Source organism: Acipenser ruthenus, chromosome 45 (assembly GCF_902713425.1).
Source record: "Acipenser ruthenus chromosome 45, fAciRut3.2 maternal haplotype, whole genome shotgun sequence".
Taxonomy (NCBI): Eukaryota; Metazoa; Chordata; class Actinopteri; order Acipenseriformes; family Acipenseridae; genus Acipenser; species Acipenser ruthenus.
In genome coordinates this window covers 6,090,605-6,117,163 of record NC_081233.1, presented here as the reverse complement: position 1 = coordinate 6,117,163, position 26,559 = coordinate 6,090,605, and the positions used below count along the sequence as shown (strand labels likewise).

The 26,559-nt window shown below is 38.8% G+C and overlaps 1 long non-coding RNA gene across 1 annotated transcript in view; it reads right to left on the bottom strand.

Moving 5' to 3' along the window:
• Nucleotides 1–14,269: 14,269 nt before the first annotated feature.
• Nucleotides 14,270–26,559, bottom strand: part of LOC131720883 (uncharacterized) — a 24,024-nt gene continuing 11,734 nt past the window's right edge. Inside the window, exon 3 of the long non-coding RNA XR_009319753.1 lies at nt 14,270–15,611. This is a non-coding gene — a long non-coding RNA (uncharacterized LOC131720883). The remainder of the gene's footprint in view (nt 15,612–26,559) is intronic.

Sequence of the window (26,559 nt, the reverse complement as noted above, 5' to 3'; positions counted from 1 at the left end):
GTCTCCTGCATGGCTGTGTGTTCCGTTTCTTCCACCGGCACAGAAGCCTGACTCCCTGCACTAACACCTGAGCACGCTTCATCAGAAAGCCCAGAGCAGAGCTCAGTCAGTCCTTGAACTGCTATCATTGATTCTCTTCACAGCTTGGTCCATTGCAGTCTCTCTCTAACTCCCACTTGGCTCAGCGATTCATCCTCTTGCATCTCTGTTTAATCACATCCTAATCTCCTCCCTGCTTGTGTGTGTAGCCTGAAACAACCTTCAAAAGCAAAGCAAACTGCAGGTTTCATTTAAAAGGGCCCCTCCCTAATTACGCCAGCCCAACACTCCCTGAGCTGGACATGGAGGTATCTATGGACCAGGCCAGAAACTAGTGCTCACAATACGGGGACAAGTATGAGCAATCTCCCTTAAAATGAGTCCTACAGGGGATATCCCCTCAGGACCGCTACATTATATACAGCACTGTGTGCAAATGGGTATAAAGATGTAGCTCACAAGGGATAACTCTGTCTGCAAGCCATGCTTTCTGATTGGACTTGATCATTTCACCTGGAGGGTGAGATTGTCTCTACCCTTTCAATGGCTTCTTTACTGTCTTTAACCAACCAGCTCTTTACCCTTTTGGTCCGACATACTTTCAGCTAGCTCTTTGATTGTTGGGATGAAATGACCCAGGAAGTGTAACAGATGCCCTGAGAATAAGGCATAGAAACTGTGAACTTTCTTTAATCCAAAGTAAATTTTTTGTAAGCTACAATTAACTTGAACTAGATGAGTTTGGAAAACGAAGCGGATCTGAGAAACCCATCCTGATCTTGTGACTCCTCTTGCAGCTAGATACTGACCTGCCTCCAGGTGACGCAGTTAGTCAGTCGTCTCCGAGCTGGGATCTGAACCCAGGAACTCCCCAGTTTGCTCAGATTTCATTCAGTGGTTTTGATGAATCATTAAAACGGCGAGTTACCTGTTTATCAAGGACTCTTCGATATCCAGGGACTGAGCATCCTGCTGGATCCGGATTCTCTTTGGCTACAGCGCTGTTTTTGAATGCTTATGACTCCAATGCGTCCCCCAGAACGGTTTTCACCACTAGAGGTGGAGCTATTCCTGACTTGCTCATTTATTGCTTTTTAATAAAAGATGTTCCGTCTGCAGACCAGCAGGGTACGATCTCCCTGGATACGTTACTGCTGCTAACTGGTTTTTAGTGCAGCCTGACGCTTGTATAGAGTTCTGGGTTATGAGAAAGAATCCATCTTATGATCAGAGCCTGCAGGCTTATGAGCTCAGAGGTCTCTCAATAGATTCCTAATTGTGTGTTCCTTGCCCCTTATTGACTGAAAAACTGAAAAACAAAAGCCTGACTACTATAAACTTCTCTATCCTATTTTTTACACTGATCAAAACATTTTCCAAACTATCAATGTCTTTCCTTCTGTTTTCCAGGTTTATTCGTTAGGGGTATGCTGATGCTCGTACTCGGAATTGCCTTTCAGAAGTATTTATCAGCAGCTACTAAATAAATCCATTCATTAAATTCACTTCCAGTTGGCTTTTACAAGACTCAGGGTGATTTTTAACTGCTTTTTTGTTTCTCCAGAGCAAAACTCTGCTTCTCGTTTTCTGAAAGCAATTGTACAAGTTTAAAAATGAAAATCTACCAAGAGACAACATAGATATGGAAAAGAGAAATTTAATTTAATTTATTTAAGCAAAAGGTTTTTAAAGACGTCCCGTCAATGGGGAAGTTAATTGCCATTGATTGGTATTGTATTGTAAAGGCGAGGGAAGGACAGCTTTTCTTCTTTTGAAATCCACATATTAATGAATGGATTTATTTAATACCTGATGATAAATACCCTAATATTTATAATAATAATATTACTGATTATTAAATGCATTTCTTAGAGACTAGGTGGAGCTGCAAGTCTTTTTCCTTTCACCCGGATTTAGATACAATAGTTTGGAGGGCTTATCCACAACCACCAAACTCCACTCTGCTATCTAAATAAATATATTTAAAAATCTGTCTTGCATTTCTTTGTTTTTCCAGTGGGACCGCATCTTCCATCAGCCACTGTGACAGTGGTAGAGAGAAAAAAAGTGCAATTTTCAAATGCCATTCAAAAGCAAGATCGGTAATGCTTGGTCTCTCCACGTAAGTGTGTGTTACTTTGAAAAACCTACTGACAGAGTGCCATGATGTGAAAAATGACCTAGATTGGGATGATATATTATCAGGTTTTGTAGATTTCTTCACGAAAGAGGTTTTAATAAGGGGCAACCCCTTGGCTGTTCCAGTATATTCACCGGATGCCGAAACTATCACTGAGAAGAAGATAATTGACACACATGATATATATATATATATATATATATATATATATATATATATATATATATATATATATATATATATATATACATTTTAAAATCATCTTTAAGAATAGCAGTGCTATAACTAAAACTGAATCCTTGTGGAAGTACAGCGACGGTGGAGCTGTAAATGTGACTCTTTCTCTTAACCGACTCGTTGACATTTCACAGCAGTGTCTGTCTTTTTTCACCTCAATGGAAGGCCAATACCGTAAATTGAAGGCATTCCCCTTGACAGTTGTGCAATAATTGGGCAGCAGTGTGGAGTAGTGGTTAGGGCTCTGGACTCTTGACTTGCGGGTTGTGGGTTCAATCCCTAGTGGGGGACACTGCTGCTGTACCCTTGAGCAAGGTACTTTACCTAGATTGCTCCAGTAAAAACCCAACTGTATAAATGGGTAATTGTATGTAAAAAATAATGTGATATCTTGTAACAATTGTAAGTCGCCCTGGATAAGGGCGTCTGCTAAGAAATAAATAATAATAATAATAATAATAATAATAATAATTGAAAGATTACATACAGACTGTTTACATGCTGTTGACAGATGTTCCTACCTGCTGATCTTCAGTAACCCTGGCATGTATAACCCCCTTGCCCCCGCACCAATGTGTAAATGCACAGCCTTGCATTGTTGTCCTGGCTGGCTTTATTGGGTGCACGCGTGTTCATGCATCATTTCAACTGCCGCAGTGGCAAAACAATTCGGAAATGAAATAATCTGGTTGATACAGCTTTGCCTGGAGGCTTAAAAGCAACCTGCGGTTTGATTTCTTTAAACTCATTGTAGAAGGCGATAGGGTCGTAGTGGTTTACTGTAGACTGGGAGGAGTCTGTCTCCTGAGCTAGGAGGCTCGTTAAACCAACATCTAAAGATCAAGGACCCGAGCTATCATTTAAAGTCATCCCTAACTTCAAACCACTTCGGAAAGTAAAGTGAAACTCATATGAGGCAGCCAAGTAGAGGCGTTGTGCCCCTGCAGTGTAAACGCTGATATCAGTAATGTACAGTATACTGCTTCCTCACTACCTGCATTCAGCGTTTGGGTTGATTCGATTGCCAGTGTATGCAGTGAAAAACTCAAGACAAAAGAAGAATTGGGAACCCAATAGCGTGAATGAGACGTCGGTGAGACTTCATATTTACCTTTAAATAACCTTGGTTCAGAAAAATGTCTATATTAATTATCTAAAAACAGGGGGGTCCAATCCCGGTCCTGGAGGGCCATCATTCCACTCCTGGTTTAACAGGTAACATGAGATAATGAACTACTGACTGAAGTTTACTTGGTTCAATTAAACAATTTAGAACAGGGTTGGAACAAAGACCAGGAGTGGAAGAGCCACCCCTGATCTAAACATGTGGCAGTGTTTAGACCCTGCTGTGCATTAGGATAGCATTAAAATAGGTGTGTGGAAATGTATAGACCAGAAATCACTGTTCTTTAAACCATATTTCCTTCTGTGTTCAAGGCAATGCAGATACTGCACTTGCTGTAACCCTCCTGTGCGCAGGTACCTCTTTTTATTGCATTATCTTATCCTGTGTCACGACTGAAATCAAATTGGGCCAACATTCAGTAATTATGAACTCGTATAATGTCTGTTTTCCTACAGAAAACAAGATGACGAAGGTAAAGCTTGGAATCCACGCTGGTGTGTCTCTGTGTCCTCCAGCTTGGGGACATCCCATAATGCACCTGTCTAGGCTAATTGCATTCTGCATTGACCAATCCGGCGATCGGTCGATTGTCATACACACTGTGTGGCCCTCAGTTAACGAGTGTGGTTTTCATTCTTTGAAGTCAGTTGCTTGTAAGACTTGACCTCTGTGGCACACTGATTGCTGAAGCAGTCCACCCCCTGATGGTGCCTGCAATGGTATTTTCAAATCCGTGTCTGACACTTTCCCAAAGACATTGGCTTCTATGGATACAATAAGTCTCTATAACACAGTACACCTCCAGACTGCGATACAGTTGGGAGCCATTCATATAGTTATGCCTTGTATAGTTATACACTGATAACACTAACTACAAAACAGAGGGTAGGATTGAAGATATTAAACCCTGATTTCTTGCATGGTTCTGGACAGACAACTTATTTAAAATAATAAAACAAAATACTTTCATCTACAAAATTCCTGAATTGCGGAACTTCGTGGAAATCACCAAGTAATTGGATTACTTATATTAGTAATTACTTTCAGTTACTTACAATTATTTGGGCGGAGACAATCTTTTAGTGTTCAATTCAAATCATTCTTTTAAGTAATCTTGAGTGATGTGGCTTGGCATAACCAAAATGTTGAAAGCACTCGCTAACCAAGCCTTCATTACACTGTGGGCACACACACACACACACATGCATCAATGCATCAATGCAATGTTTATTTACATAGTGCCTCACCTTTGAGTGCCTGAATCAATTTCCGAGGCTTAAGAAGATAAAAGAGCCAGATTGCTTTTTGATAAGAGGCTTGAGTGAGAGGTAATGCATATTTGTAGAAGCGCTACTGTATGATTTATAAATACTCTGTTGAAAACAATGCTCTATTAGTTCTGTATATATTTATGTACATTGTATGATGGATTGCCACTTTTTAAAGGGAGATTTTGAACACACAACAAATGCCGTGGTAGGACAGTGTGTGTTATCTAGAGCGATGGCCCAAAGTATTGCATCACCCTATAGAATTAACTAACCGCGCTTCATAAAGTCAAATGGTGTAGTCCTATATCTGAAGGTACCGGAACACCACTAAAATACTGATTTTCTTAAACAAGAATTATAATCCGAAGCTAGGAAATAGTGTGTTACCTCATTTGTTGCATGATGACCTCATAGGAAGATGCAATTGTTTTACCATATAAAACCAATCGAAAAGAATTGAAAAGCATGTTTCAATGAAGAATATGTTTATTTATGCGACCAAAACTACTTCAAATGTTTATTTTTTTCAGTAATGGATGCATGAAACAGGGTTACAAGTGAACAGAGACACTAGTTAAGTCTGGTAAGTAGAGAAAGAAAGAGAAATCAGGATATTCAATTTAGATTGTGCATACAAAAATATACCGTGTTTATACAGTTGCATTTCCATAGACTTCTGAGAGATGTGACTCTTGCAGCCCACGCTGTGTGTGTCTCCATTCAATGTGCCCACATGATGCCAGCTTCCTGCTCCTCGCAGCATCAGAACGCGAGACAAAGAACAGCCTCCACACCGTCACCCGCTAGAGGACCGTCTGTGGCTGGCTCTCACTGAACACCTGGGAACAGCGGATCAAGAAGTCTGGAGAGAGAAGAGAAGAAGATTAGCTTACTGAGAAATCATTTCACAGCACTGCAGAGGGCCAGGGGAATTGGTATTTCAATGGGCTTTAATTGTGCTCTGGGTCCCGTTTTACAGCTATAAGCGTACACAATTCTTTCTCCTTCGTTTAACACTTGACACCTCATTGCTGTGAGCTAATTAGGGGATGCTGCTCTGGACTAATTGAGTGCATGGCACAAGGGATTCACGTGGATAAAGTAATTGTAGCTAATAAAGTAATTCCATAAATCATACTCGTTTTACACTTCCATTTCTTACGTAGATCTCAAATGTGCAGTTTTGAAAGAATCACATGTTCTAGAAATATAAAACATGATACATAGGTTCATAGGCCCTTCCTTGAGATAATTTTGGACAATGAGTAATCTTACCTAAATTATTCAAATTACAGTTTCAATCAATAAAAGAAAGCAACAACTTAGGTTCATTTAAAAGGATATAATTTGCAACTTGAATTAAGAACCCATCAATGAATGGAGTGTGCATACAATCATATGTTGATAATGACAAACTTCAGTTCTTTTGTTTTGGCAGGAAAGACATCGTTGAAGGGGTGAAGAGGTGAAACGAGAAAAAAGTGTAGCGCTATCTGACAGCATGTCTTGGAAACAGAGATTCGTGACTCCACACACAACGTAAACGCCTGGTCTCCATGTTGCTTGGGTCAGGAGACAACCCCATCTCTTACCCAGAGATCATTGTGAGATAATCCCTTTTGGCACCAAAGTCAATGTCCCTCCTCCATAAAACCCCACGTCATTTCAGTATCATTGTCCAAATTTCAAAAATAAGACAGGGGAGAAGGAGCGTGGGATATACAGCAGTGGGACATGTATTAGAACACCCCATTGCTTCTGTATTAGAACACCTCATTGCTTCTGTATCAGAGCACACCATTGCTTCTGTATTAGAACACCCCATTGCTTCTATATCAGAACACCCCATTGCTTCTATATTAGAACACCCCATTGCTTCTGTATCAGAACACCCCATTGCTTCTATATTAGAACACCCCATTGCTTCTGTATTAGAACACCCCGTTGCTTCTGTATTAGAACACCCCATTGCTTCTGTATTAGAACACCCCATTGCTTCTGTATTAGAACACCCCATTGCTATTGATATTCTCACACCCAGAGGTTTTCATGCAGGTAGGAATAAGGATATAAATGAAAAATCTTGAAGTGTTCAAATACATTTGCACACTGCTGAAGGTGTGTGGAATTCATTATCCTACAAAGAAACCATACTACAGGTAATCCTGGTATTTCTTTAAGTTACTGTAGTACCAGATATCAGGTTTTATATAAAACGCATGTTTAATTTAACGTGTCAAAACTGCACAGATGAGAACATTGACCAAGGATAGAAATGAACAGAGGTACCCAGTCTTGGATATCAAAAGCAATCTGACCCCTGTGAATGAAATTTCCCCTGTTCTCTGTGGTATAGAGCAAGTAGCCATAGCAACAGGCAATGTAACTTATTTAATTATTTCTTACAGCATTGACTTGGCCCTTCACACTGAAGTATAACTTGGTTGTATAGTAATAAAAGGATGCCATGTAAAAGTGATCTGTTCGATTTTATCTGGTATTTCAGTGCTAGGCGTGCATGTTTATAATGTTTAATGGAGACTTGCCTCAGTTATTTTTGCCATAAAGAAGTATGGAGTCTTTAATTAGCTCTATTCGTCACACTGTGGTCGATTAAAAACCTCTAACGCTGCTTTTCATTTGTAAAACTAACTGTGGTCTTTCCGTGGGTTTGGTGAGTCAATTGTCTATTAGGTTTTGCAATTTAGTAGTTGGATGGCATACATGAGCTGTGTGTTACAGAAACTCAACAGTATTTCACGCAAGTAGCGGACCTATATTAAAAGTCCATTAGCATCCCTTAAAGTATTCTCTGTTATTGTTAGTCTTTTTGGATGAAGGCATAAACTTTAAAGCACAGAAATCAAAATCATATATAATTCACATGCTGGGTGCATACTGTACTAAACTAACATATAAAGTTAAAAGTTAAAGTCCTCATCTTCTTTCCTTTTTAGAAACCCTCTTGGTTTGATTATTATCTGTGAGTTCTCACTTGTTTTATCCGGATATGAAAACCTTTGATTGCGTCTGAATTGAGTTGACTAACAGCCCTCATGTTGTCAGCCTCAAGGAAAGTGTTCCCTTTTTTTTATTTCTTTTCTTGATAAAGGACAAAAGCGATTACCGCAGAATTGTGCTGGGGGGAGTGTTCATTATTGTCCTGCCTCTTAACATTTCCTCCATCCTGAAATTAGTCTTGAGGAGTGCTCCCGGGGGTTTGATCCTGAGCTAAGCTGCTTGTTTTTCCTCATTTCTCTTGTTTATTTACTGCCAGTGGCACTGGAACCATTTTTAAAGTGGGGGTGCTGAAAGCCATTGAACAAAACTGTAACCTGTAACCTGTATATGATGGAAGCCATGCAAAGCCAGATCAGACAGATTTTTTTTTTCTCGGTTTCGCCAGTCTGCAGCTGGAAATATTCTTTGAAGGGCCAGCTATCGAATCCACTTGTTCCCTCCTCTGATGTCATTTTACCGCGAGACGATATAAAAAATATTCTTTAGCTTTTTTCTCAATCTTAAAAATGTCCCGGTTTTCAGCCACTTCCTGTAGTGCGTCACACTCTGCACTGGCACCTGCAGTAAAAACTAAATAAAAAAGATACTAGGGTGATCAAGAACATTATTTTTCTAAAGTGATTAACACAGGCATACATGCTTATTCCGCAGTGTGGCATGCGTTTTCGTTTAGTTTATACTCAATGTGAATCTACAATTGTGTAATAGGGTAGTTCTGTAGCTGTTCAGTTCTGGCCGGATTTAGCCCAGACACTAGGCAAGGCAGAGCAGCGAGAGGTTGTAAGCATCCATATCCACCAGGTTAAACCACATCAATAAATAGAGCCGTCCTGATGGGTAAAAGAAACAAAGAAAAATGCCAAAACGTAATGACAACCTACAGAATTCATTATTATTAATAATAAACTCAATAAAAAAGTAGCAATAGATATATAACACAATATGGCAAATTCAACTAATTAGTCACAAATTATACACCTGGGAGTGAACTGAAATTAACTATCTGCTTAAAATGATAATACTGAGAGGATGGCTATTTGAATAATCTATATTTAAATGGTTTAATTAGTCTTATCAATCATTTGACAATGTGTCCTGGTTTTGAGCTTTGAAAATCTGGTCACCCTAACCATTAGCCATAATCCTTTTTTAAAATGTGACAAATGGACCTAGTGGAGTCTTGGCATAAGTCTAAGACATTCTCTGGCAAAGGGAATTGCTTTTAAATCAATTTTTGTTTTTTAAAAAAAGTAAGCTATTACAAAAAAAATATATATATATAATGAGTTTACCTTTGGTCAAATCTACATTCCATGGAGTGAACCACCCATAACTAAAATGAATATTAAAAGTGAAATCATTTTTAACCACATATATCTCCTCCATGTATTGTACTTTTTATATAAATTGAATACTCTACAAGCCTTCAGGAAGTTCTCTCATGCTGTAAGCCACTGTAGCCATTCTTGCTCATGGTAGAACAAGAGTACTGCAATGGTTATTTTGAAATCCTCTTTAGAATCTCGTGTTGGTTTTGTTTTAGCGTTGTCAGTATGACAACAGCAGCACAATGGAAAGACTATTTATTCTCAGCATACGCATTTGGTAGAAAAACTCTCCTATTGAATAAACATCTGGGACCCAGGTAGTCACATACAAAACACGCCTATTTCCTGGCATTGAGTGGAAAGGCTTGTTTGAGTGGGGAGAGCAAACGCCCTTCAGCTCATTCAGGCACAGATGGTTGCTCATTGGGAATGGAGAAACAAACAGGATGCTGAGGATAAAAAAAGGAAAATGCTTCACTTTTTGTTTTTTGAATTTGTGACATGTTATTATAAGAATGTATGGGATGGAAACTGAACCCCCTAAGAGAAAGGGTGCTCCCTCCAGTCCAGGGCAGGCTTGAGGCATGGAGACTGAACTGCTCCTTCATCCCCTAAGAGAAAGGGTGCTCCCTCCAGTCCAGGGCAGGATTGACCACATATTATGAAGCAAAATGATTTAATTATCTTTAATAGAAATAGAATTCATTACAAAAAAAAAAACCCCTAGAGAACATTACATTATTAATTCAGTATGCAAAGGATGAATATGGGCTCCAGGGAAAGCGTTCATTTTTTAATAGCACTTTTCAGCATTAAAGTCTGAAAAGCCTGGATCAGTTGATAGAAATCATGACCTGTGATGCTTGACGCTTGTCAAAGTCCTATTAAGATTCTCCAGGTAGTGTGTGATAAATGCAGGGAGGTATTGTAATAGAAAATGTAATAATATCAAATTGAGTCATAAGTGCCTGGTATTACAAAACAGTCCTATATTTCCTTACTAACTTTAGCTTGCTTCTGTAAGAACTTCAATCTCTTGTGTAATTTTTTGTAATGTTTTTACAGAGAGTGCACATATTATTGGCTGGAAACTCACACTAGCCCTATGTCCAGTCCTGGGTTTCAGAATTGCAGTTAAATTCAGTAAAACCTGTACAATCCAGCGTTGCATGTGATCGGAAAGATTGTGCCGGATTAGACAGTGTGCTGGATTGCAGAGTTACTGTAAGAAATTGAATGTTGTAAAAAAAAGGTTCAATTACAAAACCATTTGAACGCTTAAAAAAAAACAAAAAAAATCACTGTAACTACATCAAGCCCTTTTCTTCATCAAGCCCTTTTCTCAGCCCTGAGTGCATCATCACGAAGGCAAGTGTGTAACAGGCAGTGTTGTGTGATTCACGGATTCTGTCCTCCCGGCGGTCAGATGAGATGAGGTTAAAAACTCTAAAACCACGAATGCAGACGAGCCTGGTTACACATACACATTAGGAAATTACTTCAACAGGTATATTAGTAACAGAAACATTCATACAAGAACTACACAGCTATGGTTACAAACTAAGAAACAAAAAGCTGTCGTCTACTCTTTGTCAGCCCCCGATGTGTCTGTGACAGAGGACTGGGAGGCATTCTGCACCCGCTAGTCATTAGCAACTATAAGTTTGACAGCGATCACAGCTCCATCATGTGTCTGGGAATCTGAAGAGTGACTGACATGACAGGTGTCATCGTCTCTGAGCAGCTCCGGCAGTTTAATGAAATCCATCAGTCGCTTGGCTTTGCTGAACACCTTCACATGGGCTTCTACTGGAGGTCGTGACCCTACGCGTCGCCGGCAGCTCTCATCCTCGATCCCCACCCCAGCTTGATTGCAGCCCAGCCTCCTAATCTCTCGTCTGATTGGACAACCACCAGCTGGTGTCTCTTTCCAGAGCATGCACTCCCATTTGCAGAGGTCATTTGCAGACCAACAAATTGCATGGCATTCATTTCTCCCGCACCGATCTCCCTGTCACAACGTGTTTGACTTGATTCTGGTTATCTCATTAATCCTGGCGGTTCAATCAGTCCCTCCCTCCCTCTATCTCTCTGCCACACAGTGAATTTACTGAACACTGAAGAACAGCAACAGAAGGCTCCACTCTTCACTGTTTTCTTCAGCAATGGGCAGCAGTGGTCTGTCCTGGTCAAAGCTGGTAGTTTGCTGGTTTTCAGGTGGTGTCGTGCTGGTTCAAGAGACTAATGTAAAATTATCCATCACATTTTTTTAAATACCCTATAAAAATTTACATTATAGAGATACCGTATTTCATGGGAATGTCATAACTCTGTATCGTGCTTCTCCTGCTTCCCAGGAGAACAAGCCCCACACCAGGGTATACCAGGAGAACATGCCCCACACCAGGGTATACCAGGAGAACATGCCCCACACCAGGGTATACCAGGAGAACACGCCTCACACCAGGGGATATGAACATAATTTAGATATTTTATTTATCATGTAAATCAATTAAAGTACAAAATGATATTGCAAGAGTTTACCGGAAGCCATAACGGTAGTACAGTATTTCATGTCAGGTTTCGAAATGCTTCAATTTTTGTCAGTTTTTCGTTAAGTATATAGGGGTATATAGTTAAGTATAGGCGTGATCTCTAGTGCGATACATTTCTAATAGTTATTAAATTAATTAATGATAGATAAGCAATGTCTCTCATAGATAGATAGGAGGTATATATAGCAGATATAGATATACTGTATATATATATATATATATATATATATATATATATGTTTTTTTTAGTATTGTCCCTAATTCTGCCATCTCAAATCTATAATATCACATTTCTATAAGTAGTTTGTAATGAAGTTTTATTATCAAGCTGCAAGTTCAGATTTCTCAAACTACATTTAACTGAAGTTTGTTGGCAAAGAGATTGGATTTTCTACTGAAGCACGGCAGTAAATGAGAGATTATGAAGTGTGCTGAATGCTAAGTGCTGGTGCATCATATCTTCAAGTACGTGAGCTGAAATGACTTGAGAACAGGGAGGTGGCAACTTCAAGAACCGTCTACTTCAGAATTTCACATGTCAGATTGGTATTTATTTTTATAATAAGCCAACACATTCACAACAACAAACACATATTGAGATGCAAGCTTCCTGGGTCATCCACACATACTTATTTGGAAATTGCATAGCTTTTTGAATGAATTTAAAGCAAAGAAGAGGGTTATATTCTTATCAGCTTCATCAGCAAGTCATGAGGTGGTAAGACTGCACAGTAATCACCAATAAACCTTTCTTATGTTCTAATGTTGTGTAAGATAAATAAAAAATGTTTTATAATGTCACATTTAACGTAGAACAGAGAAAAAAGAGGACAATCTTTTGTAATAGCATAATAATATTTAAAATCAATAAAGAAATTTGTGAATAAGCTTGATATGTATGTTTTTGTAGTAAACCTTTGTTCAGTCGTTGCCGATGAGGAGGATCACACGTCACGTGACTTTCACAATAGCAGCTTGTGCCAGATAAATACTAACATTTATTCAGGCTTTTGTTATGGTTGGTAAACACCGACTGTCTTTATATAAAAAAAATTAAGCAAATAGCTTTTGACATTTCCATTAGCCAAATTATTATTCATCATTTATTTTACTGAAAGCAGTAATTGTGATGTAAAAAAAAAGGTCATGTAATTTAAATATAATATGCCATCTCTTTTTAATTTGCCTTGTTTCCTTTTAAGTAAGGCCAATTGCTCTCACAGATCAGCTGGAGTGAGCTTGGCAGGCTCTTCACAGATGCCGCTTTGCAAATAAATTGAAATTGCCCTTGACATGATTTACAGCTTGCTGTAGCAGCAGACTGACACACATTGTGTGGGAGAAGATCAGAATCTAATCAAACAGCCGTAGTGCATCCCTGAGCAATACAGTCTTGACACTCCAGTGTGTGGGTCATGACCGTGTCATCTCTGTACAGAACTCACGAATCTATTTCAACTGCATAAGCTTTCACTAGAGAACTCTAGTTCTCAATTCCATAGAGATTGGACGAGGGTATAGAATGGGCTACCCAGCCATGATGTGGATGTTGAATTACTGGGATCCATTAAGACCCGACTTGACAAACTCTGAACAAGAGTTAAAGGGCCTCCTCTCGTTTTCTTATTTTCTTACTTGCTAATTGTTTTAGTTTTTCTCACCAATTTAGTTCAATTATGTTCCCTCACCACAGTGATCCCCACAGCAGCTCAGGAGAACGAAAGGTCAGGGGCGTCCTTAGATCCCCAAAACAATCATCGCCTCTTTACATAAGAGGTAAAAAAAAAAAAGGTATTTCAGCTTCAACGCAGATCGTGACTACCGAAGGCTAAAATAGTTATTTCTATTCCTGTAGTTTTCCGACTTGTTTACTAAACTGAGATAACTCATTAGAGACAGGATGAAATGCATACTGCTTTTGTCTCTCCGTCTAACATGCGTGGACTGAGCGCATCAGCTTTAGTGCTTTGATAATAAGGACCCTCAAGCTAAAATCATGTAACTGTAGAACGCATTTTAAATTGCCTACATATTTCTTTTTTCCCGTTCCATTTTTAAGTTATTAGTAGACTAGTCCCTTTTGTTGACGTGTTATTAATCTATCACCAATACTAAATTGCTTGTATTTTTAGTGTGGCTCAGTTCAGAAAGTAGAATTTCAATGTACATAGCTGTGATTTACTATCAAGCTCAACCTCTGTACAGTATATAGCAGAGTCTCACTACACAGGGGATTAAAGAGTTATACATCCCCCTGCAGTGGCTAGAAACACATTACTTCACCTTTGTTTGTATCATGTGTTGTCTGTGTAACTATACGACTGCTTAATTCACACATTAGGTCAGACGGGGTGTTCTCGGCTCACTGCACACCGGCGACCCCTGTCCTAAAAATAATTGGCTATTCCAAATTGGGAGAAAAAAAAGAAAATATATGAACATAATTTAGATCTTTTATTTAACATCATGTTATTAAAGAAACTACAAAAGGATATCGCAAAAGTCTACCGGAAGCCATGATAGTACATTAGTACAGTATTTCATGTTCGATTTCAAACTGTCACATTTTTCAATTTTTGGAAAACTACAAAGCGGTATGCAATTCAATATGTTAACGTAACATTATCCGGCAGGATTCATTCGACTTTATGAAGCAAAATTAGTCAGTTCTGTAGGGTGATGCAAAACTTTTGGCCATAGCTGTACAGTTTACTATGAAAATGCACTTGCTTCTTCAGTTTCATATATAACACATGCACTTGTGTCTGAGTATATGAGCCCCTATGGTTGAAGATGAGACCAAATGCCAGCCATGGGGGTTGCGATGTTTATAAACTTACATTGCTATACAGAAGCATGATAAGTTCCCTTATAAAAATGCACCAGGATTAATTTGCACCATATTTTTGCACTGTCCCATAACTATGCTATTCGTCTACCACACTTTTCCATGGTTTGCCATGTTTCTTAATATACTTTACTGTACTTCTCCGGGCTTTGCAATGCTTACCCATTTATGCAGGAATGGAAATAAAAACTCTATTCCAGCTTTTACTACGATTTTGATTAGCCACAGTGTATAAGCAACAGGCTCAGGTGTGTTTTAAACTCATAGTAAAACCAGGATTGGATCAAACTGCTATGCAATGGGAGTCTTATTTCCATGCCTGCCGTGCTTCCACTGAGCTTTATTACACTTTGCAATGCTTTTAACAAGGCAAACTTTATATGAGGGATATTTAGTAAAATTGATAAAATACCATATTAAAGTCTAGAAGGTGGATTTTCAATAGGTTTGTACTTCTCTTCTAACACAGTCAACCTACAGTAATCCTATTTTACGATGAATAAAAAACAGAACAGGTTGTGACAATATATCTCTGCACAATTACACTACTATATCATTGTAGATATAACTTGTTGCATCCTAGTTCATATTGTATTTTAGTAGTATATTATCTTCACTTACTGTAAACTACACTGTATTTAAATATTAAGCTTGCATTGTAACCGTTTACTGCTCCGTAACACCTGTAAGTCGCCTTGGGTAAAGGTGTCTGCCAAATAATAATGATAATAACACAAAATGTGCCTGTAAGCTACTGTAACTGAGTAGCATTTGGACTTCAGATGATGTGATGGAGGAGGGAAGCTGTGCTAATCCTGGCTTGGAAGTGCCTTCAGCCTGTGGTCCTGACTGTCCTTGAGAGGTTAGAGCAGAGAGATGATAGCCCCTCACTGCAGCAGAACGCCTGGCTATTCCAGATCCCTTGCTGACCACTGTGGGGGACGTCACTCGGAAATCCCACCAGGGACTGGCTGATGTAGCAGCTTTGTTGTAACCGTGGGCAACAACAATAGGAATGCATCCCTCGCCACCTGCAGCTGCAACATCTGTTAAGAAAGAAAGTAGCTGTCATTGTGGTGACAGATGTGGAAGGAATGTCTTCTATAGGAATGTCACGCAGCCATTTGTATCTTGATGAAACTTGGCACGAGTTCTTAAGGGTAATCATGGATAATTAAGGAGCACTCCATCATAGACAGGCGTAATAAAAAAAAAAAAAAACTGGATAATAAAATCACACAAACATTTCAACCAAGAAGGCAAATAGCATTGTTTGGGTACATTGCTTAAAGTGTGAAATACAAGGGCAGGGAAGTCTATAGAATGCTCTAGTGCTCATCTGGAACGTGCAGTTGTGGTTGTCTTGCTATGGAAAAGACATTACTGCACTTGAGAAGGTCTAGAGAGCTTGGTGGCATGAGCTTGGAGGACAAAAGAACCCCTTCTATATGCCTATTTTCTAGAAATTAAAAACTACAATCCCACACGCCTTATTAGAAGGACTACATTTGAAAGAGAGAAACAAGGCAGACCACTTGGGTTAGGCACTGTGAACACTCCTGGTAAATTGATTGCCAGTTTGGGATGATGTGTTATTTCTTTGGTTTGGCTTTTTTGTTTAACTCTTTTGTTTGATTCAAGTGCACAGCGAGGGCTTTGGAACTGCAGGGTCCAATCTCCTGCGCTTGCTAATTCACTGCTTGTGTCGCACGGCTAGCCTCCCCCAATCAATTGAAACAGTGGGAGTACTTGAGAAGTAAACCAATTCGATCGGGAGTGTGTTCGTTGTTCACTCTTGCTCATTGGTTAGTTGTTCAGTGTCACTTTGGAGGGGGTCGGAGAAAGTGAATTAGACTAATCAATCTGTGCTAAGAAATAATGTGCTTCAGTGAGGAGCTGGAAGTGATATTCTGAGGCACCCTGTGACAAGGAGAGCCCGGTCGCTGGCTCCTGCACAGGGACAACAAGATTTGCACCATTTTTCTCCCAATTTGAAATGCCCGGTTGTATTTAGGCTCAGCCCACCGCTACCACCCCTGCGCTGACTCGGGAGCGGCGAAGACTAACACACGCTGTCCTCCGAAGCGTGTGCCGTCAGCCGACCACTTCTTTTCACTCTGCAGGCCCACCATGCAGCCAGCCCAGAGCTACAGCGTCGGAGGACCACGCAGCTCTGGGCAGCTTACAGGACACCCTGGCCGACCTAAGCCCTCCCTTAGATTTTAAACGCTATATTAAAAACTTTTTTTTTTTACTAGATTTGAACAGAAGCGATCTTACTTATTTATTGGACATGCACAATCCATCGATTTGTGAAACTATTAAAACATGAAGATTGACAAATATGTTTATAATGATAGAAATGAAATGCTTAGATATGAGATTCTGTACAATATTTTACTATTATTTTAAATCTCTGTAAATCTCATGGCAATGTGTTTATGTATTCATTAATTTAAGTATTTGTTTTTCAGTGAGAGTAGTGCAGGGGAAAAAAATGCAATCACCAGATTGTAAAGAAGGATTTCAAGTAGATTTTTAAGAAGGACAAGTAGTTTTTTTTAGCATTTTGTCCCAAATGTGTGCAGCCGGGACGCAGAACAGGAGATCTGTGGATATATACAGAGTGTATAGATAGATACAGAATTAAAATCTGAAATGTAAACTTGAAGATCTGAAAGGAAAATATTTCAGAACAAACACGTATTATATTTTTTTCTTAAACTTTTTTTTTTCTTCTTTAAATTGAATATATATCCATATACCTGCTGCGGCTTTAGTCTCATTTGAAGGTCAGCGTGGAGTTTAGGAGACTGAAAAGAACATGAGCGCAATGAATACATAAGCGAACAACCTTGATTGCTTGCTCCTTCTAGAATAGGCAAGCAGCACACTCCTGTCCTTGAATTTAATTGAAATATTCCAACCATCGTCATGAGTTCTCTGGCTCTCTTTATACGCTGTTAAGCGCATTGTCTGAGGGCATGCAAGCGCATCTCATTGGATACAGGCAGCAAAACCATCATAAACCAGTTCATCTTTTCATGGTTTGCACTTGCATGGATTTCATTGGAAAATAAAGCAACATTTTATATTGATCTTACTTTTTTTTTAGGTCAAATAATGTAGGGCTTTTATATGTCTGCACACATATCGCATCACATTCTGTACTTTGCTGTAGTTAATTACACAGTTATTTCATATAATGTGGTTTTAATCCTTTTCATGCTGGTTGGACCTGCAGTTTTTCTCCCCTAGTTATATCCTAAAATTTCTTTCTAAAATGTTTTCTATCACCCGACAGAATTAATAAAGTCTAATGGAACCTGCTGAATGATGTTACATATTGAATTACATACTGTCTTTGTAGTTTTCCATATACCTAACAAAACACGGACAACAATGTGACATTTCGAAATCTACCATGAAATACTGTACTACTATTATGGCTTCCGGTCGACTTTTGCAATATCCTTTTGTAGTTTCTTTGATTGTATGATGTTAAATAAAATATATAAATTATACAGACAACAAAAAAAGTGTCTTTATAGTGGTTCAATATGTTTGGAACTGCTGATGTTGACCTTGTAAGACACCTTTTTTCATGAGGACTCCTTTTAAAAGACTGAATTTCTAGCACGTTCAGCTTTTATAACTAAGTGACTGTGAAACATGTTATAAAACTGACAGCAACCATTTAGATTTAGGAGGAATTGAAACTTTAGGAACTGATTTTGAAGTTGAATAAAAGATTAGTATTCAACTGACTCATTTGTATGTATTTATTTAATTATTTATTTGGCCTTTATCCAAGGCGACTTACAGGTATTACAGGGCAGTACACGGTTACAATGCAAAATTGCTATTTAAATACAGTGTACTTTACAGTAAGTGCAATAATACTACTAGAATACAATATGAACTAGGATGCAGCAAGTTAGGATTACAGCAAGTTATATCTACAATGACAGAGTGGTGCAATCATACATTAGCTGAGGATTAAGTAACATGATTGTATTGAGCGATCTGGATTAATCCACAAGACAAGACTCACACCAGTGGGCCGGTAACACAGCTAGTGATGAACCTCAACTAGGTGGTGATGTTTCTGGCTGACGCAGTGGACGCAGGCAGTATCTATCGGTCACATAACTCTGCTCTCAGTCCTCTTATAGAATGGTCCCTCTAGTGCTGCTTTGAGACACGCTGGTCGGTGAGGTGAATGATATAGCGTGCGTCTCGAAACTCACGCTGCGTTTGCCTGTGGTCTTCCTGCTCGGGTGTCATTGCAGGACAGGCAGTCTGGCACCTTTTCACAAGCTCTTAATTGTTTGGAAGGCAATTATTTCATGGAAATCTCCACCTAATACAGTACCCCATTTAATAGTTCTTCAGCTAGCCTTGACAAGTGAACAAGCGACAATGCTTTCAGAAAACTCTGCCATGATAATATTAATAATCTTTTTTTTTTTTTTTCATCGTCAATGCAATCTTATTGTCATTGGGTAGTTGACCCAAGGCTATGCGGCATTAACAATGTGCAATGTTAAATCGGGTTTGACAGGGAGCCTCACAAATAAGCTAATTAGATACTTAGTAAATTGGACATGTACATGCATTGCGGACTGTAAACCCCTGCCATATGTAGCACACACTGTTGCGGGAAAGGGGCTCTCTGTCGCACGACTGCTAATTAAAGTCCCCTGTGTTTATTTTTAACTATTTTAACTGCTAATTTGAGATGCCAAATTCCTATGTTCAGTGTTTATCCATAACGATAAAACCACAGGATATGTAACAATACTAGTTAACTTTCTTATTTTAAAGCATATTGTTTAAAAGCTTGTCATACAGCAGTGTGCATATGAAATTAAACCACTGTAATTGAAAATCTGGGGGAATTGTCAATATAGGTAAATTAGTGATGGTCTAATTTAATTGATGACTTTAAAAGGCCACACATGCAATGGATTAAAAATAGTAAGAGAAAAGGAACATACAACCACAAATTGTAAAATGAACCAGACTTTTTAGAAGTTGTTTAAGATGCCTAATTAAAAGTGTTCTAACATTTTCACACATGAGTGCCTATTGTTTTTATATCACAGATTACTGACCGGAAATTGAAATTCTCAGGTTTTCATGCAGGTCGGTATATAAAGGCTATAAAATGACAAATGGTTCTTACTAGTGCTCACAAAAAGACATATTAGAGACAGGGTCAGCTGTACATGTTAACAGCTAATTGAGGTTTGCAAAGCAAAATCCATGGCAATAAGGAATCGATGCTGGAAATGCTCAGTTGATAAACTGTTATTAGTGCTCAAAGGAAAACAATGTATGCTGGGTCTCTAGAAAGGATAATTGAGGGTTATAAGGTCAGAGAACTCAGAGGTCACCAAGTGTATTTCTCTTGATCCTTGATCACCCCCACAACCCCACCCCCTCCCTAACTAATAAACCAATAATAAACCTAAAAAAAACCCCACAACAACCCTGCTGTACACAACCAAATTACACAAGGGCTAAGATTACAACAAAACGTCTGTCGTTCTCCTTATAAAGATAGGTTTCATGGTCTAACAGTTTGACTGGTTATACGATAGGCATAAACCACAGCTGATGCAATTAAAGCAAGCCTCTGCCTTTCCTAATCAGTTGTCACTTTCTTGACATTGTTTTCACTCTGAACACGACCAAGCCTGGTAATCTGGGTTGACACAGATTGAAAGTGATTACAGAGACTGTGTTGCAGGGTGATAGTACAGCACAGGAGCTCTTTGCTGAAGTGCACTGTTAAAAGACGTGGTCTAAGATTGTAGAACAAATTCCCTTTGATTCAAAGGACCAGCTCTGATTGCATCGACCCACAGCCAGCTGGGATTTGAAACAGGACCTTTTAAAATCCTCTTGAGTCTCAGTATCAACACATCAGGTGCTCCCCATACTAAATGACCCCACAAGTGGCTATACTTCCCCTGTCTCAGATCTCAACTAGGGTGAATTCAGGGAGCTAATTCAGACCGAGTCTAACAAAGATATAACAAGGATAGCAGCATCCCACCAAGCCTGCACTGTCCTCTCCCGGGCTCCATGGATCCGAGCAGTAGAGAGCTCCAGGTAAATAATCACTGTCTGATTTCTTAAGGATTGTTGCTGCCTGTTTTTACACAAATTACACTGAAAATCCCCAATATGACATTGCATCGAAATCATTTGCCATATCAATTTTCATACACAAGAAAGATCTACATAGCCCAATGTTGTGCTACCGATTGCAAAGCATAGCAAAGAGAAACATCAGTGTGTTCATTTCCTGTAGTTATGTAAGGGATAAACAGCGCTAGGTGTGGAATCCGTCAAAATAATCCATGGGTTTATTAACTGTGGATTAGTTTGTTACCAATTTAACACTTTGAGTGTGCAATGCATTTCTTCCTAATTGATGCTGGTTCAGTAATGAGATTTGTTTATTTATTTATTTATTTATTTATTATTATTATTATTATTATTAATAATGATAATATATATATATATATATATATATATATATATATATATATATATATATATATATATATAATAATAATAATAATAATAATAATAATAATAATATTTATTTCTTAGCAGATCCCGTTACCCAGGGTGACTTAAATACATATCAAGAATTAAAGTACAATTAAGAGCAAGATACAAAATACAACGACTTCAGTCCTAATAAGAGCAAATACAAAACACAGTATGATTTGATATCAGGGCAGTTCAAGAGCAGATAACAGTGTTGATAGTTACATCAGGGTTAGATATGAGTGTAAGTGAAATACAAAATACTACAGATTGGGTTAAATGCAGGATTAAATCCTGATGTTGCTACATGAGAAGAAATCTGAAATAAAAATTAAAAAGGTGGGGACTGTTTATGTGGAAGTGAATTTGTAACTATGGGAAACTTATTTTTTTACACTTTAATGTATAATTGGATTACTTTTTGTTTACATTGTACACTCACATCGTTTTGTAAGGGTTGCATTTGAAATGAGTAACATTATAATGAACTAACTCTTGAAATGATTGCTGTGTAATAAAAAGGTTTCACTGATGAATCAACAGTTTCCTGTGAATTCGTTAAATCAGCAGCCCACCTGCCCCTGCCTCCCCTCCTCTTCAAAGCCACACAGCCCCTTTCAGTTTGATAATTAGCAGAATGAACCAATTAAAAGATCAAAGGGTGTCACTTGTTTTAAATATGAAACATGATCCAGGTACTGTATTATTATACAACATTTGATTACTAATACCCTGTGCAGAGAGAGATTCAGAAGTCAAGAAAAAGGCTTTTTGTTTATTGCTAGTTCCGGGATACAACAATATTAGTTTCTAGCTTCTAATTGCTGTGTTGTGAAGGCATGCTCTGGCTCCTGATTTGACCTTGTATAAACTTTAAAAGGGATTCCACAATCAGCTTTGTGTTTTTTTTTTTTTTGTTTGTTTTTTCATAGCTACTGACGCTTGTCGGGTTACAAGGATGAAGGATTTACGTTTTATGTTTTATTTTGATTGGTCGCATTGTTCGGTTAGGGTGCATTCTTTTCTGCTTGTCATTTTCCTACATCAAGGTTATATTCTATTCACTGTTCAAATGAAATGGTTCCATCTCGGGGTGCAGCTTCTGACAAGACGTTTATAAGCTGGTTGCATTCTAAGTGTAATCTGTAAGTTTGCATGCAGGTGTTTTAGTCCAGTATGACATAAGAACATTGGGCCTCCCAGTTGAGCCATGCGTCCCACAGGCACGTTCTGATAGCTAAAGTATGGTGGCTGAGAAGACAAAGAGGTAGCAAATATACACGCAGCTGCAACAACCAGGGGACTGAAAGGGGGTGTGAATACAATAGCAAAACCAGGACGATTTAACAATCTTACTGTTTCCAACCAGGACACAAAATTGAGGCTGAAAACTGGAACAATCGCAGTTTTCCTGGGACATCTGTAACCCTAGCAATACTGGAAAGAACCAGTCATTACTTGTTGGACATTATAAATAAAAATAAAAGGTAATCACTGATTTTTGAGCATCAGAAAAAGCCTTAAAATATTAAAAAAAAACACTGAAATATGTTTGTGTCAAGATAAACCCTAGCTGATTGATTAGTGTTAAAAAAAAAGATTCCACCTGTGACCAAACCAGTCACACATTCTGCATCATTCCTCCCTCATCATCTCCAAATGACGGACCAAGATACTGCAGGCTTGCCATCCCAAGCATTGGACATCTCTGACCTAGTTCTTTATAGCAGGAACATTGGTTGCCCTGGTTTTGTAGCTTTTCATGGGAAGCAATGAAAAGAAAAGAAAGAAAAAAGGAGCCTGTTTGTTCTACTAAGGTCTGGGTGCTCTTTCACTGCAGCTCAAGCAAGTTGCAAACCCACCACGTTATTATCGAGATACTGTAAGTCTGCAAGGACTGCTAATGCAGACGTGGGACTCAATAGCTCTTGGCTCTTGCTTTCGCACCTGCGATCAGACTAGAGATTATGAAACAAGCCAGTTCTGCGGATTTCATAAGGAAATTTAGAGAAAGAAAATGTAACACCCTTTTCATACCATTAGATCATATTCGGCTTTATGGATTATGTATGGAATAATCAAGCAGCAGAATCTGGTATAGCTCGTCCCACAATCATGTTCAGTTTTATAATAAAACTGCTGGGTTTTGTACATTCTTCCATTCATCAGAAAGCAGGCTTGGTTGGCTTACCAGTTTGTGTACATTGTCGTTGCAGCTGCAGGTACACAAGCTTCCTCACTCATTGTGCAAGCCACTGAACTAAACACCCTCCCTACTACCTGATGCAGTGGGTTTGAATATCTATGTGAGCTTGGATACTATACTGTTAATACAGAGATAAAGAGCTGCAGTCTACACAGGCATAGATTTCTGGATGCCTCACAATGCAATCCACAGTGGATGATTGAAGAAGGTTTGCTGTATAAGCTGAATGGTCAAGTTTAAATTGTCACAGGTGGGCCGTCACAAGGGAACCACACATCCACATCTATCCCGCTCAGGAGCAGCTGCAGGGTCCCTGCCCCCATGTCGCTATTGGGGTGTCTGGCGGAGAGGGGTCCAGCACCATGTGGTGTGGCTGAAAGCCAGTGGGCAACTGCTAGCTCGAATCCCCTGGCCACTTTTAGATTGCATGACAAAGTGAGTTCCTATATCAGTCAAAAAGAGCATTACAATGTTATTTTATTTTATACCTGTAATTAGTACCGGGGCAAACATATTTTATGTTTCATGTAAACGAATATTTGAATATTCTTTAATTCCGAATTAGCAGGGAAACAAAAGTATAATTTGTTGCCTAATACCGTTACTCTCTGAAATACCCGGTACCCCATCAAATAATCTAATAAAGAGATCCATGACTCTTCTGTGCAGTACAGTGTGTCATTTATTATAGACGTCATTTATGCATGGTATCTTGTTATAGATTCTGTAATATGAATGAATATGAATTGAGACATAAAAAAAACTATATGAACATAATTTAGATATTTTATTTATCATGTAAGAAGCTACAAAATGATGTTAGATTTTGAAATGTCACATTTTTCCATTTTTGTCAGTTGGAAAACCACAAAGCGGTCTGCAATTCAATAGGTTAACATAACATTATGCAGCAGGTTTCATTAGGATTTTAAGAAGCAAAATGAGTTCATTCTATAGGGTGATGCAAAACGTGCAATATGCCAAATGTGTATTGTCTGTTCATATCATTGTGATAGGTCTGTCAAAATCAAAAAAAATGATACCACTGTTTCCAATGAACAGTTTTTACTCATAAAACTATTTTTTTATTGTGTTCTGCTGCAAATCATTTAATTCCCTTACTTTTCAGGTACAGTTAAAGGATTTTAAGTATAAAAAGGAACCAAGGTCTTGCCTGACAGCTGATAATGTATCATCCTTCTCTCTCTCTCTCCGAGAAACAGCTTGTCAAGTCTAAGACTGATGTCTTTCAGCTGTTTTACAATTACAGCACGCTTGTCCTTAACCCAGCTTGCACAACAATGACGTTGGATCATCTGCCACGTCAACGTGAAGTCTCGCCATACTGAGTAATGAAAAATGATGATGTCCCCTTTGTAAAATAAATCAAGAGTTTTCTAAGGCTTTGTGTTGATGATTGGTTACATGCTGTGGATAGATACATCATGCGTTTATTAGAAACTCTCTCCTGAGGCTGTTTTAAATGTGTTAACTCAACTTCTAGTGTTCTGCAAAATGTTCAGATTGCAGTAATAAATTAATGGAATTAACGGAAGTAATAAATGGAACCTGAACTCTTGTAAAACGCATTATAAATCACGCACAGTAGGAGAGATCAATCTATCACTGTTAAAGATGTTTCTAGATTGCTGTATGTCTTATCTAGTGTATACTGTAGATGGCATCCTGGGAAATTCTAAAGTTAAAAAATAAATTAAATAAAAATGATTGTCCAAAATCCAGTTGAGCCTGGGATGAACTTGAATGACTTCTCCGCACTGTGTGAAATACGAATCCCTGAATAAATCCCTCGAGACCTTCCAACACCATGCGGTGTCTGTGCCAAGTCTCATCAAGGTCCAGGTCCTGATGTAGCCAGGCAGTGTGTATCGAACAGCCTATAATATTCCTTACACAAGCTTGTGGGACTCAGCAGCTTCAAGCACTGTCACAGGACTGATCTCCCCATCGGAGGGGACTCTCTACTTGGGAGCATCTTCTTAAACACTGCCTCCTGGAGCCTTCAATGACACTAAACAGGGATCAGCCTTTTGATAAAAGAAAGTGAATGTATAATGGTGATGCTAATTTGCCTCCCCCTCCCCGTCCCTGCTGGGACCCCTCTGCTGCAGCCCCTGCTGAGCGGGGACCCCTAGAGGCGGATTAGAATCATTAGGAGAAAGGGCTGTCAGACGGGAGCAGCGTTGCCAGCTGGGGTCAAAGCAAACAACTTTATTCTGGTTACCCTTTTTTTTTTTTACAGTACATCTGTCACTCTGACATCTAGGGAAGCCACAACGACATTGTCAAATGTGCAGCCAGGGTGGCAGTGGGGCTGTAAGGGATGGGTGTGCCTGCTACTCAGTGACTATCTTTACTGCAGCAAAGTCACCAAGCCAGAATTGTAAGGTTTACGGGCGAAGGGTAAACATGGAATCCACTACTTTGTTACCCTATAAGGACGAGGCCAGACCATGTTTCACATTTTAACAACGTTACCATTCATTAGTTTCAAATACCCACATTATATTCTAAATGATTGTTTAGATACAATACGTGCCACTAGTATTAAGAGAGAAAGGTAATTGATCGGATTACCTGAATCCCTGGAGAGAGCCCTCAGACTGATTCATCAATGGTCCACGATGATCCTGGAGGTATTAGAGGCTTCTCTGTCTGTGTCGCCCAGTATTTATACCATATGGGCTCAGGACTTAAAAGGACTGCTTTCAAAGCCATTATCTTACCTCTTAAAGAGTAAAATATAGCATTACACGTGGTGCTACCACTGTTTAAATAACGTACCTGTCATTTTTATTTTCATTGTTAACATCCTGACATCTTTTTACACTTATAAAGTTTCAAAGCTCTTTTCAAAATAGCCGCTCTAGTGGGTTTGAGATCTGTCCTCTAAATCACTGCAGGAAGAGCGATTTTGAAGAAAAACAAAAATCCCATCATAACAAGTGCTCTGTTACTCTTCAAACCAAGCAAAGAACTGAAAGATCTTCAGCACATTGAAGCAGGGGATGGTAGGAAGTAAAGTGTAAGGAGTTTAAAAAGCTTCCTTTAAGATTGCGGTTCGTATCTGCAGGTATGAGGGATTCTAGATTCTGTTTAACGTTTAGACTTTAAGATTGAACCTCTTTGGAGCCAATCAGAAATGCCAATGTGACATTAGAGCACTGTTTTTATGATGTACTTCGCCACACATGCGGACT